Below are 15739 nucleotides of genomic sequence, written 5' to 3'. Positions count from 1 at the left end.
AATACCAAAAAAATTTGAATAATAAATTCGTAAAAATATTTCCATAAAAATTGTGTAAACTTTTAAATTTAAATAAATAAATAATAAAACACCGTTAAATACATTTTTATTAAAAATAAGAGTTTAAAATATTTCATATTTGAAAATCATGTCGTGAAAACTATTTGATGCACCCACTATATACTAGTGGCACCAACGGTACCCAGTATCCCAAACACCGCCAAACAGGAGGTTAAAGAGAAAAACTGGCATACAGTCTCATGGCGTCACACCGCACCGTTGCAAACAGGTGTCCCGGCCATGAAGGAGCGGCCTATCCTCGTCCGATGGCAACCACAGGACAACCCCATAAATCACCTATGCGCTACTCATACCCACCTGCGTACTAACCACATCCACCTGCACGCTAATCATATCCATATATAAATAATACCAGTACGTGTATGATGCATCTAAAAATTATAAAATTCATACATCTTCAAAATCTCGAAAATTTCATAAGTACCATCGGGTTTATTCCATCCAATTAAACCTGTAAATTTTTTACAATTCCTTTATAAATCATCCTCATAAATCCATCGCATAAATTCCATCAATTTCAAATCCATCAATGAAATTAACAATAATTTAAAATAAATATTCCTTCAATTCCTTAAAATTCAAAATATAATTAAATCACATAATAAACATAACAATTATTAAGGGAAATTGAAATCACAATTTCTTTTAATTCCCAAATATATTTTTGGCACCCAAACATTTATTTAAATAACATAAATTGGCAATATAATTTAGATGGAAATTCTCTTAATATTAATTACATAAAACATATTTTTCAAATATCTAATTATAAAATAGTCCAACAACAAAATTCAATAATTAATAAATTAAACATCAAATTCAAGAAAATTCTTAAAACCCAAAAATATTCATAATACACAAATAATTTAATTTCCTTCAACTTTGGCATAAAATTTCAATTATAATTTACTAAACAATTAACACATGAAATATTACATTTTCAGATAATCAATTATTACAAAATACATATAATTAAACACCCAAAATAATTTTGAAGATGGGTCACTCACCTCGAGTCCGCAATCCAACCAAAATCCTCCATAGGATTAATTCTACAACTTATACGTGCTCCTAGAATAACAATATTACATATGATCAAATAAAATAATATTTTATTCAGATAAATAATATCCGGTATCTGGGGGTTTAACACAAACGATATCCAAAATTCGCAATTAAGGTATCAATGGAAAGCTAAGAGGATGACGATCATATTACCGACCTCCATTGGACTCAACTCAACCGGAGGTGGCCAGAAAGTGGACGGAAGGTTTCGGCCAAACTTCCCCCTTTTCTATCTCACAAACGGCTCGGAATTTGGGCAAATGGAGGTTATTTTTGGAACTAGGGGGTTGAAAGCTAGAGAGAAGGACCAACCACGGGACCAGTGGCTGCCGGAAAACTAGCCAACCACCACCTCATCGACCGCCAGCTTTGGACGTCGATCCCGATACATCCACCGGCCAACCGACCGGTGACTCGACGCCTGGACTCGTCCAGCCATGGGCCACCACGCCGTCCAGTGCGTGTAGCCATGTGGCGGCCGGAAGAGATGCAATAGGGAGAGAGAGAGATTGATAAGAAGGAGTAATGAAGAGAGAAAAAGAAGAAGAAGAAAGGAAGAAGAAGCTCGTGGGGACATTTTCCCACATGGGGGAAAAGAAAGAAAGAAAAAGAAAAAGAAAATAAATATATATATATATAACAATATTAAAATAATACAGTATTTAATAAACTTTGCAGAGCCATAACTTATAAACCACATATCTGTTTCGGGTGTGCTGCTAGTCTATGGACTCGGGTGATGCGTACTTTGCAACGGTACCCAGGTCAAAGAGAAATTCCATCCAGAACAAAAAGTCAAAAATTTGACCCATATGGTCAATGTGCAAAAATTCCGATGTACTTTAGGACGGGGTGTTACAATCTTCCCCCCTTATAAAAATTTCGTCCTTGAAATTTCGTACATCACCGAAATGCATAAGAATATAAGTCAAGGAGTTGTGCCTCAGCTCCCATTTTGCCTTCTCGGTTAGGTGATGCCGTCGCAAGACTGTAACTTGGGAATTAGTCTTATTGACCAATACGCATTCCGTGGGACCCAAGATCTATGCCAATTGCTCCACACATAATTGGTCTGCCTTCATCTCGATGTCAGGAGTCTCAAACACGTGCAATACATCTTCATACCTCCCAGTATATCACATACCTCGAATGGTGTGCTTCCTTTAGGATTTCTTTTACTACACTTGTATCCAAGGTATCTTGTCAGGAAACACCTTCGAACGGTTCCCACTACGAGCACTTCTTCTAACACTCATCATCTACTAGGGCATCAACCACATGGGCTTAATACCCTTAACAACCATTCTTCAATAGCTCCTCGACAGCAAGGGTAGAAATTAATCTCGATAAAGCCCTCCTAACTCTTCCACGAAGCACCACTTCAGGTAGGCCAAAACGCTTAAACGCTTCTTCCTTATGGTAGCGATCTACAACATAAGAGTTGCAGCTATCCAATTCACATCTAGAATTGCTTAAAGCCCAAAAGATCCAACTTAATCAGGTCTCCTTCCTTCACCTAATCTTCGATAAGGAAGAGGCAATCCTTGCCCACCTAACTAGGCCATACAGATTCCCCTTGAAGATTGAGGATAGATGACTTATAGTTAGCACCTTTGAAGATTAGACTTATTTATACTCGAGCAACGATTCTCTTCAAGGCAAGGGAATAACGCTTCAAAACGATTAAAACGAAGGAATAGATGCAAATGGGATGCACAACAATACACAGTCCTTTAGGAATACTAGAACTTAGAGCTCTGATACCAACTGTCAAGACCCGTCCAAGATCCCTCACTGGAAACTCAGACAAATCCTGATCCCAGGGAATCCTACCGGACCCTCGAATGGAAAATCCGACAAAACCTCCCCTAAGGATAGGATTTATCACAAAATTTCCTACACAGAAAATATACTTCTATATACACCACCTTATTCCTCCCACTTTACTACAAAGTATTATCACAAATTTCAGCACTTCAATAATTAACAGGGAACCAGTGCATAATTAAATAAATAATCATCCAAATAGTATACAGAGCGTTATCAGTACAATTAAATATGAAATTTAATACAATACAAGATAAAAAAAAATAATACAAGATAGAAAGGAAAGGAAAAGCCTCTTGGACTTTCGACAATGAACCAAGACGTCGAGCTAGCTCCCAAACGATCAACGTCGACTAACCTGGGCCTAAGGGAACAGAATTTAAAACGTGAGATGCTAATCATCTTAGTAAGTGACCCAATCTACTAATCAGGGAAATAAATAATAATAATAATAATATAAACTTGATTAATCAATAATAAATAAGTGAGTAATTAATTATTAAGTATTTGGAAATAATATTTTCTCTCAAAATCCTTACCATTCACTCAGTTTAAAATGTTTCCTTTTTAAAACATTTCACAAAACCCGATATTTTAAACCCCAAAATCCAGAACGTATTTAATTAAAAGGCAATAAATTAACAATCCAAAAATTTTAGTGAAAAATAATTATTAAAAATAAGACTAATGACAAATATTAAATTGGAAATAAAGTATCGTAATAAATAATACAAAATCACAACAAAGTTTATACTGAAATGATCCAAGGAATATTTAAATAAATAAAGTAAATCAATTTATTTCTAAAAGAAATGTTTAAAATAATCTAAAATATCCATTTAAAATATAGGATAAAAATAAAATAAACTGATAAATTTTATAGAATTTAATTTAAAATACCAAAACAATTTAATTTATAAAGCACTATTAAATATACTTTAATTTAAATAAATTTCTAAAATATTGTATGATCAAAAGCACATCGCGAAAATCATCTGATGCATCCACTATATACCAGTGGCATCAATGCTACCCAGCGTCCCAAGCACCGCTAGACAAGAGGTTAAAGAGAGAAACAGGTATCAGGTCGCATGGCATCCCAATAGCGCCACTGCATAAACCGTCATCCTGGCCATGGAGGGGGCGACTTATGTGCACCATATAAAACTTGCCTGCTCTCGGTCCGATGGTAATTCACGGGAGACATTATAACTTGCGCGCCCATTCATATATATAGTACAGAATACCAGTACTGTATGAGTACGTCTAAAACAAATAACTATATTATTTTAAAAATAATAATTTTTCCAAAACTCACCGTAGGAATTATATCACTTTTCAAATTCACATTTCCACATTTTTCTTTAATATCACCAGCATAAATCCGTTGATAATATATAATATTTTCCATATCATAAAATCCACCAGATAATATTTCAAGTGCAAAAATATATATTTTGAAAGCACCATAACTTAAATCAATATTTTTCTTGAAATCTTTCAAATCAAAGCATGCCAAAAATAATATTAAAACCACATGAAATTCATATATTCTTAAAATAATGTAAACGTATTTGTTATGCATTATAAAATCAACATCAAACTCAACAATAATTAATTAAAAACCCTAAACCATGATTCCTTTAAAATCCCAAATACATTTTTGGCAACAACACATATATTAAAACCATCATAAATCGGCATTGTAAACTTAAATGGAAATTTCTTCAAATATTAAACATATATTAAAATTCACATGAAAGCATTTCTAATTACACAATATTCCAACAATAAAATTTAACAATCATTAACAAAATCCCATATGCATAAAATTCTTGAAATCAAAATATTTCTTGATGCACAAATAATTATAATTCATTCAATTTTTGCATCAAAATTCCAAATATAAATTTACTAAATATTCAACACATAAAACATATTCTTCAAATAACCAATTAACACAAAATATATATTTTAACATCCCAAAATAATTTTAAAGGTGGGTCACTCACCTCGAGCACTCAATCCAACCAAAATCCTCAATAGGATCAATTCTACGACTCACACGTGCTCCTAGAATAATAATATTACACATGGTCAAATAAATTAATATTATATTTTATTCGGATAAATAATACCCCATACCCAGGGGTTTAACACAAACAATGTCCAAAATTCGGAATTAAGGTATCAACGGAAAGCTAAGAGGATGAGGATCACATTATCGACCTCTGTTGGATTCAACTCAACTGGAGATGGCCGAAAAGTGGACGGAAGGTTTCGGCCAAACTTTCCCCTTTTCTATCTCACAAACGGCTCAGAATTTGGGGAAATGGAGGTTATTTTTGGAACTAGGGGGTTGAAAGCTAGAGGGAAGGACCAACCACGGGACCGGTGGCCGCCGGAAAACCAACCAACCACCATCTCACCGACCACCGGCTTTGGCATCGATCCCAACATGTCCACTGGCCAACTGGCCGGTGACTTGGTGCCCGAACTCGTCCAGCCATGGGCCACCACGCCGTCCGGCGCATGTAGCCGTGTGGTGGCCGGAAGAGATGGAGTAAGGAGGGAGAGAGAGATTGACAAGAAAGAGAAATGAAGAGAGAAGAAGAAGAAGAAGAATGGAAGAAGAAGACCGTGGGGGCATTTTCCCATGTGGGGGAAAAGAAAGAAAGAAAAAGAAAATAAATATATATATAATAATAATATTAAAATAATATAGTATTTAAAAAACTTTGTAGAGCCATAACTTATAAATCACATATCTGTTTTGGGTGTGCCACTAGTCTATGAATTTGGATCGATGCGTACTTTGCAACGGTACTCCGGTCAAAGAAAAATTCTATCCGAAACAAAAAGTTAAAATTTTGACCCATACGGTCAACGTGCACAAATTCCAATGTATTTTGGAACGGGGTGTTACATATAGTGCCTTCATTCACTACTTGAAATGTAAACAGGTGCAAATGGATATTTCGTATCACATGGAATGCCAATGGCTCAATCAATCTATATAAGATTCTTCTTGTTGCCAAATGATAGAACCAATGACCTGGTGTAGATTATTTTGCCACGTTCAGTTCGATAATCAAACCAGCCACCATTCAACTTGTTCTTAGCATTGCCATGATTAAATGCCAATACTACAACTAAACGTTAACAATGTTTTCTTTTATGGCATCCTTCATGAATAAGTATATATGAAGCAACTGCATAGGTTCATTAATTCATATAAACTACATCATGTTTGCTGACTGAAAAATAACTTTTATGGACTCAAGCAAACACCAAAAGCTTAGTATACTGAGTTAAAACAATTATTATTACAGATTTGAGTTCAAACATTCTTTGTCTCTAGTCGTATGTCATCATAATAGCCAACTTCTATATGTGCCGATCTATGTGGATGATATTGTCTACACTGATAATAATGCTGTTCTACAGTCTTAAGTTTTTATCTCAACTATATGCTCGGTTATCTCAAATATCCTCATGGTAAATATGTGAATTTTATTTAATAAAGCTTTATTTTAACTTATTTTAGTCGATTTCAATAATAGTATTAAATTGAAAAAATAAAATAAAATAAAAGCGTCGATGGCAGATTCGATTTTCTTGTTTCCACGGCCGCAAGACCAAAATTGGCCGAAGAAATACTAGTCCGGTGACCGCAGAAGCAGCCAAATTGGAGGGTTCGGGTTTGAATTGCCGAAGCTGCTGCCAGAAATCGCAAACCGGCAAAATGCGGCGGAATTGTTGCCACATATCATTAGCATTCGTTCTGAAATACTTGAATTTCCTTCAAGCATTCATAGGGGTCTCCATCATACTCTACTCCGTATGGATGCTGGATCAGTGGGAAAATCGCATCCCCATTTACCCACCACCTTCCGCTCCTTCCCCTGATTCTTCCTCTCTGTCCATCTTCTTCCACTCTGAATAGGCTGCCGTTTCCCATCAGATAACCCCCTTGGATTTTGCCATTGATTTGGTTTCTGCGTTCGATGGCACTTTCGGCCTTGACTTGCACTCCTTCAAGCTTCCTCCTCCTCGGTATTTATATATATATATATATATATTTTTTTTCTTTTTAACTGGCTGGTAAATTAAGTGATTTTGAGTGGGGTTTTATTGGATAAGTTTCCAAATGAAAGATTTAAATATTGGGACCCTTTTTTGTGATATGATCACTATTTTGAATTTTATGCTATAGTTCCTCGGCTGGTTCTTCTCTGCCTGGGTGGTATTTTCATCTTATGGCTTTTAATCTTCTAAAGATGGTTGATGCTAAATGCTTGAAGGTTTTTTGGTTGAAAGTGTACACCTATGATCATTAAGTAGGCGCTTTTTCTTTTGGTGCTTTCATGGGGTGGGCATTTTGTTGTGTTGCGTTACTTTCATAGGTTGCGTTGCAGCTGAAGCAATTAATGGCTGCTGCCTTTGTTTCGTATCCTCAATGCATACATTTCTCAACTATTGTGTGCTAAAGCAGTGTTTTCTCTGTCTCTTATGATAAACTTGTAAATTAATGAATTACTGTTTTTTTTTTTTTTTAATTATGAAAGTGAATTTGGTTAAAAATGAAAAAAGAATGTATATCCTGAGCTAGGTAAGGACCCAGACAGCAAAGGGCTCCTCGTCAATCGTGAAATAACACCATATGCTTGACTCTGTTTTTGTTCTGTTTATCTTAGAGTCCTGACAACAGTGAATTAGAATATCTATATTGCTTATAAAGAGATTTACCACAAGATCTAAACTAAATGGAACTGAACCATTGATCATGAGTTTCCACATGTATCTATTCTTTCTATTTTGCGAGTTCAGTTGAAAGAGATTTATCTACGCAATCTGTTCCATTTCTCACTTATTTTCCTTAAATTCTTTAATTTTAGTATGCTCTGCTCATAACTGTAATCGTTATATTAGAAGCAGCTTCGGTGGCATTCATTGTAATTGGTCATTGTTGGGAAAAGGCATATTTTTTATATGTTTATTGAATTCAGTAATATATGAAGGGCGTAAATCCTCCTTGGCATCTTGCATATCCCATTAACTAGTCTGTTTAATTACCACTTAGGATCTTCCCTTTGACCCAACCGGTGAACTTCTGAGTCTTTCGATCCTTCATTGAAGCGAATGTCGACGTTTATAAGTGGGCTGGTAACACTGTTGTTGTAATATAGGTATGTTAGTAGTATGTTTATCCATCCCCTTATAATTGCATTTTTCCTTTCTTGTCGTTATCTTTTTTTCCTTAACAAGGAGTTGTGTTAAAATTTACAATCGTCTAACAATGGAGATAACCACTTTAGATTTTTTTTTTCCTATTTTTTTTCTCTTATAGGAATAATGTCCATATGTATCTTTGCAAGGATTGTCCTCGTTCTGTTATACGCTAATTGTGTCCTGATTCTTCTCATGTATTCTTCTTCTGTATGATACTTTCAAGCATTATCACTTCTGTTAGCAATTGTTCTGAGGGCAATGGTTTCCACTAGGAGAGTTGCCTGCAATGGTGAAGATGATTATAATGGTAGGGCTACAACTCGGGAGCCATTGCTTAATCCACAATCAGGCCAAGCATCTGGATCAACCAAGGTTGACAGCAACGGGACTTCTTCTGACATTTGGAGCTCATGAATAAGAGATAAGGTACTATGTTTGAGAGTTGTTGGAGGCTAATAAAGTAAAGCTTCGTTATCTCCTTCATGTAGCCAGCTGAAGCTGTTTATTTTATATCAGTTCTTTTATTTTTTTTGAAAAAGCAAATTGACAAGGAAGAAGCATAAAATATTACTTAAAAACATAGGAAAAATGACACTTCTAGATCATAATAAGTTGACAAGAAGGAAGAAACATAAAATAAGACGTAAAATTTTTCGGAAACAAGACACTACTAGATTATAGCATATGATGGGAAATATATGGAGCAAACTGTGCATTGAATAACAGTAATTCTGCATATGAATGTGGACTGTGAAGTAGATGTGGCAGTTGACACTCATAGCATGGATGAGTAGTGCTGTGTTACTTATACCTACAATATCTGAATTGTTAGGTGGTATTTATTTAGTGGTTCATTTTGTATGTAGTTGCTCTTGTGTGTTTCTTAATATTATTTTGATTGACAGTTATAATCCCATCCCATTTGTCGAAATCGAATAAGCTACATGTGCTTAACTGCACTGCCTCTTAACTGATAAGTACTCCTCCCATTTTTACTGTGTATTTGGGCCATGTGAAGCAGGAAAGAGAGAGAAGTGGGCTCTGTTTCCAGATTGTTTAGAAGAATATCAACTTGCTAGATTCTTATTTTTATCCTTTAGGTTTGTATTTTCTATATATAGAAGATGTATAACTTTTGCTTGGTATACCTATGATGTTACTAGTATGAGTTATCTATCGTTTTTTAACCATTTATTCTTGTACTTTGTTCTGCAGTATGGATTAAACTTCAGTGAAAGATACGGTTCTCTGAATCAGAATGCCTCAAGAAGTATGCAGTCCAAACAGTGAGGACAATCAGGGTGTATATGTCGTCGTTCTTTAATCTCTAGTTTCAAATTGTTAATTTTTCAGCTCTTCTTCGACCTCACAAACTGTAAAAATGGAAGGGTGGCATTAATTGAGGGGTTAGGATTTGAGTTGCTGAATCTGCTGCCACAAATTGCAAACCCACAAAATGTGGCAGAATTGTTGCCACATATCCTTAGCTTTTGTCCCGAAATTCTTGGATTTCCTTCAAGCTTTCATAGGGGTCTCCATCGTACTCTACTCCGTATGGATGGTGGATCAGTGGGAAAATCTCATCCCCATTTCACCACCACCTTCCTCTCCTCCTGATTTTTCCTCTCTATCCCTCTTCCTCCACTCTGATTCCGATGCCATTTCCGATCAGACTACCCCCTTGAATTTTAAGGTTGATTTGGTTTCTGGGTTTGATGGAGCTTTCGGCCTTGACTTGCACTCCTTCAAGCTTCTAGCTCCTTGGTATTTATAGTTTAGTTTTTTTTTTTTTTTTTTTTGGTGTTTCAACTTTAATCATGCTAGCTTTTTCTTGATTAAAGTAGGTGGTAAATACAGTGATTTTTGAGTGTTTCAAATTTAATGCTATAGTTATGTTTTTCTGAATTCTGATAACATATTTCAGTTGAGTTCTGGTTTAGTTGCTGTTTTTGGCTTTGATTAGGGTTTTTGAATTTGTCTTGGGTGAAATAAAGCTTATGTTATTAAATCAGGTGTGAATGGAATTCAGCTTTAAATGGAAATAAGAATTTATGATCATTAAATTTAAACTCTTTGTCTCTCCTCTCTTTTATTTTTTTATTTATTATTATTATTATTATTTTTTAGCTATTCAACTTTTTGTTGGTAAATGTAAATTGCGTGGGTCTGTCTTTAATTGGTAGTGATTTCTATTTTTTCTTTTTTTTGGTGAATTTCTTAGCTTATTTGAATTAGATATTGTGTGGGTTTTATTGGATAATTTTCCAAATGAAAGCTTGAAATATTGAGACCTTTCTTATTGTGATGTGTTCGCTACTTTTTGACTGGTTCTTTTCTGTTATTATTCAGCTGGGGGTGTTTTCCTATTATGGCTTTTAATCTTCTAAAGATTATTGATGCTGTAAACCTAATAGGGCCTATGGTTGAATGTGTGTACTTATGATCATTAAATTGGTGCTTTTTCTTTGGCTGCCAGGTTCATCTACTCGGGAGTGGGCATTTTGTCCTGTTACGTTACTTTCATAGGTTGCATTGCAGCTGAAGCAACTAATGGGTGCTGCCTCTGTTTCGTATCCTCAATGCATACATTTCTCAACTATTGTGTGCTAAAGCAGTGATTCCTCCCTGTCTCTTATGATAAAACTTGTAAACTAATGAATTATTATTACTCTTTTTTTTTAGTGAAATTGGCTAAAAACAACAATAAAAATTACATATTCTGGGCTAGGTAACCCAGAGAACAAAGGGCTTTAGTAAATTGTGTAATACCACTACAACTAATATGCTTTAAACCGTTTGTTTTTGTTCTGTTTATCTTAGAGTCCTGACAAAATTGTGAACTAGAATATCTGTATTGCTTGTGGAGAGATTTACCACAAGATATTAACTAAGTGGAACTGAACCATTGAACATAAGTTTATGATGGAATTTGTTGAAGTGTATTTTGATTTAGGTGACAAAGGAAGTTGAAATAAGTTGAATTATTTGTGTAAAAGGTGGGATACTCTCGGCGGTGAAAGAAATATAAAGTATGGCCAATTTTTTTTTTTTTTCTCTTTTAGTGTAATTGTGATATATATTGTGGAAGCAATAGCTTCCTATTTATACAAGTACAAGTTCAGTTCATTGGCCAACTAAATCATTCATGAATGTTCTAGAAAATTAAGTTAAAACACTTATACACATTAATGTTCTAGGAAGTCAAGTCAAACGTAAATACTTATACACATGAATATTCTAAGAAATCAAGTTAAATTTAAACACTTATATAATATATCTTCATCAATCTCCATGTAAGAATGTCAACAGGTAGGACGAGATTGGTTTTCAAAATCCCGTCCTTATTTCTACGAAGAATTTTCCATCCCGTCCCGGCAGTTTTTTTCGTTTCTTTAGAGGTGAGGGGAGGATGGGTATTTTCCAATAGGTGACGCGATAGGGCAGTTTTTTCTATTTATTTTTTTATAATTGATATAACTTTTTTTGAGAAATTTATATAAAAAAAAAATTTATGAATAAAATGTAAATAAAATAACTGTAATAAAAATATAATAAAATACATCAAGGTTCAAATTTGTAATTATAATAAAATATATTCTTAAAAAATACAAGAGTCCAAATATATAAAATATAAAAAAAAAATAAGTAAATATATATAGATCGGGTTCAAACCAGGTTCTTTATTCTTCGGTCACAACCCGTCCCCAATTCGAACTTTAAGGATTTATCTCGAGTCCGCCGACACCCTCAATTTTTCAATGGGATGGTGCACCGCGGTTTTTAGGATGTGCGGTGAAAAATTGACATTGCTCTCTCCATACCTTACTTGTCACTTAAATAGTTTTAAAAAAATATTTATTTATTTTTAATTTCTCTTTAGAAATGTGCAGCATTAATAGCTAAGAGGAATGTTCGGTTTTCAGGATGTGTGGTGCAAATTGATGTTAGAAATGTTCCCTTCCAAAAAGCAGTTTAGAACTTCAGTACCATACATGCAATAGCCAACAGCTAAGAGGAAATAAAAACCCAAAAAATAAGAAATAAGAAAAGCGACCAAAAAAAGAAAAAGAAAAAAAAAAGGGAAAAAGATTAGGCGTCTAATGACCAAGTTTGTTAGCCCCGGAATGAATGAGAGTCTATGTTAGCTGTTGCTAGAGGGATTAATAATGGGTTGAATGAGTTTTAACATTGATGGTAGCCTTTAATGAGTTTATCTACTTTCGTTTGATACTTTATAATCAAACATTTAGACTTCTTCTGTTTTTGGACTTCTGCTGTTTTTGGTAATGAAATATGACGTGTTTAACTTTTCATAACCCACCCAAAAAAAAAAAAAATTTACTAAGTTGTTGATAACATGAAAATAAATGTTCTAACGTTTATGAATGTTCTGCCAACAAAGCTAAACATGTCTCTAATCATTATGTACTATTCGATTTGTTTCTGGATAAATCACAATTTACAAGTAACAATAATAATTTGATAGTATAAAAGGAAAAAATTATAAAACATAATGATTGTAAAATTTGAATATATTGTTTTCCAGGATTCATTTAAATGGTATTCTTTGGACTTTTATTTTCCCTTCAATTTCAAACCAAAACTTAGATTTTTCATTTTTTCAATTTGAATGCCATAACTTTGATTTTGATTCCAACGTAAATTCTATATTTTAATTGTTGGTTACCACCTATCAGTAATGATAAAATGATAATATTCAAATTTTAATATTGAATCAATGTGCACGATTTCAACGTAAATTCTATATTTTAAGTGTTGGTTTCCATTTATCAATAATGATAAAATGACAATTATCAAATTTTAATATTGAATCAATATGCACTTTGATGGTTATTTTTTATTTTTAAATAGTTAAGTTTATAATTTTTTCAGCTCAACAAAAAAAGTTTATACTGTTTTTGGATTCTTTAACTTTAAAGTAAATATTAAAATTAAAATCTCGGAGATTGATTGAGTAGTGAAGAAGACTTCATTGAGATTTCTGATATCATGGCGGGTAATTACTAAGTAGTTGTTGCGTTTGTGTATGTATAAAATTGGGTATCGTAATTGGTTTGGTGGTTCATCTTTGGAATTAAAGCGAACTTTATACTACAAATTGGAAGAAGTGTTGGGTAATTTTGGTATTACATATATATATATATAAAGCCATGCATTGTCTGTACTAGAGCAAAAGTAAAGGGTTAAAGAATATGTAATTGGCTTGAAAATAAATTAAGGAATTGCGTAAAATATGTAATTGGCTTGAAAATAAATCAAGGAATTGCGTAATGGTTTCAGAAAGCCGATTCTATTACTTTTCCCTTGTGAAGGTGATATCATACATAAATAATGCCATTTCTTTGTTCCATCTCCACTCTTCCAAAATTGTTTGTAAAGGACGCATTCTTTGCTGAAGGTATGTAAGAGAAACTGTCTTTCTTTTAGTTACCAAAATTCTGTCCTTAATGTGATGGTGCGGTGGTAAATTGGTAATGTCCACTGTTTTCCATATGCATATGGGAAATTAAGTTTTTTATTTTTATTTTTTTTTCACGAATTTTCAAATGGTTATTAATTATTCGTATATTAGGTGATATAGTGTGTTCGATCTCCTGGGACGCAAATTGTTTGCAAAAGGACTGGACGGACTGCTACTTTGCACGCTAACCTTGTCCTTCTCGGCTCAAGGTATGTACTCATGACAAACCCTGTCTTTCTTTTACAGTTTTGCTCTGTTATACCCTGTTCACATTTTGGGTCTAAATAGGTGAGTATCCAAAGAAGTTTTTTCAGAACTTTTCTAAAAGTTATTATTTATTTCTTAATAATGAGTAATTTATTTGTCATACGTTAATTTCATTCTTGAGCTTCTTCTTTTTTTTTTTTTGTTTCTTTTTTTTTTTTTTTGTGGGGGGGGGGGGGGGGGGAGGATATTGGATGGAGGAGATCAAATTCAGATAATTGTTGAAAGAGATCAAATTCAGATAATTGTTGAAAAATTTGTGGCTTTTGAATTCAAATTTGCTGTTAAGTTGTTATACTTGATCTGTATATAAGAGAGTATATATATATATATATATATGTGTGTGTGTGTGTGTGTGTGTGTGTGTGTGTGTATGGTAGCTTAGAGGGGAAAATTGCTTTTATTTTAGGGGCAAATTGAAATATAGGTGAAAGATGAGGGAAATATTTTTGTAGTTTTCATTGAAACTTAAATGACAAAAATTCGATCTAAGCATAGCAATAAATCTTATTCTCTATAATTATTGAAAAATAAATGTTCAATAATACTACACGGTGATCAGAGACAATGTTTAGCTTGGTTAGCCGAAGACACTTAGAATATTTAGTTTCATGTTATCAACAACTTAGTAATGTTATTTTTTGTTACAAAAACATTTAGTTTCATGTTACCACCAACTTAGTAATGTTATTTTTTGTTACAAAGTTTTAAACATGTCATATTTGGTTACGAAATACTGAACAAATCTAAATGTTTGATTACAAAGTATCAAATGAAAGTAGTTAAACTCATTAAACAGCTACTATCAATGTTAAAACTAATTCGAACCATTTTTAATCCCTCCAGCAACACCTAACAGAGATAGAATCTCTGATTCATTCAGGGGCTACAGCTTAGTGCTAAGTAGAGATCTAAGATATTATTCCAAGACAGCAGTGACTCCGAAATATTAATTTTACAAGGTGTTAACGGAAAGTCTTGCAAGGATTTATTAATGACTAAAACAAGAAGAAGAAAAACGACATAATCACACCAGATATGAGAATTATGTGATATTTTGCTACAGAAATTGTACACTAGATATGGAGTAAATTTTTGGAGATCATTTCTTAAGTAAATTTTTTTTACTAGTCCGGCATAATATTTTTTTTCTCTTATTTTTTTTTTGTATATTATTATTATTTTTTAATTTATTTTTACAAACTTCTAAACGTAAAACGTCTGCGCTAAAATTTTGTCGTGGTAATGCTCTGGAATTTACAGCCTAGTGAAAGAAAACTATATAAAGTATAAAGAAATAGTAAATTTGGACCTTTTTTTTATTTTTTTTCAAATAAAGAAAAAGGTGGAGCTCTAGGGCCTCCGAGGGATATTCTAAAAAAATTATATTTCACCGAAAAGGTCTATATACAACGATTATATATAATAAATTACTATTTATTATCAGAGGTAAATGATTATTGACTAGATTTATATATCAAATGATAATTTAAATATTTATAATTAAAAATTTATTTTAAAATTTTAAAATAAAAAATAATAAAATTAAATATATTAATTAAAATTTACCATATAGACCGTGTCACCAATAATAATAAATAACAAAACTTTTATATATTTCATAGAAAAAGGTATATTATATAAAAATTGGCATGAACTTATTTGCCCTCTTTATACAATTAAATGCTAAAATTATTTTTTTTTTGACAAAAATACCTTTTGGCATATTCCTGATATCATTTTCCAAATAATTTATGCAAAATTTATTTTTACTATCTAATTATTAAA

At 33.0% G+C, this 15739-nt stretch overlaps 1 long non-coding RNA gene and 1 pseudogene across 1 annotated transcript; both read left to right on the top strand.

Moving 5' to 3' along the window:
- The first annotated feature begins 6530 nt into the window (after window positions 1-6530).
- On the top strand, window positions 6531-11200 carry LOC107426485 (tetraspanin-20-like; annotated as a pseudogene).
- Window positions 11201-13553: 2353 nt separating this feature from the next.
- LOC132805361 (uncharacterized) lies at window positions 13554-15080 on the top strand. Its single transcript, XR_009640744.1, has 3 exons — window positions 13554-13624; window positions 13799-13896; window positions 14798-15080. It is a non-coding gene; the product is annotated as an uncharacterized LOC132805361 (long non-coding RNA).
- Window positions 15081-15739: the final 659 nt, after the last annotated feature.

This window comes from Ziziphus jujuba, chromosome 9 (assembly GCF_031755915.1).
Source record: "Ziziphus jujuba cultivar Dongzao chromosome 9, ASM3175591v1".
NCBI lineage: Eukaryota > Viridiplantae > Streptophyta > Magnoliopsida > Rosales > Rhamnaceae > Ziziphus > Ziziphus jujuba.
Note: the sequence above shows the minus strand (reverse complement) of the source record. Positions and strands in the feature narration are given on the sequence as shown.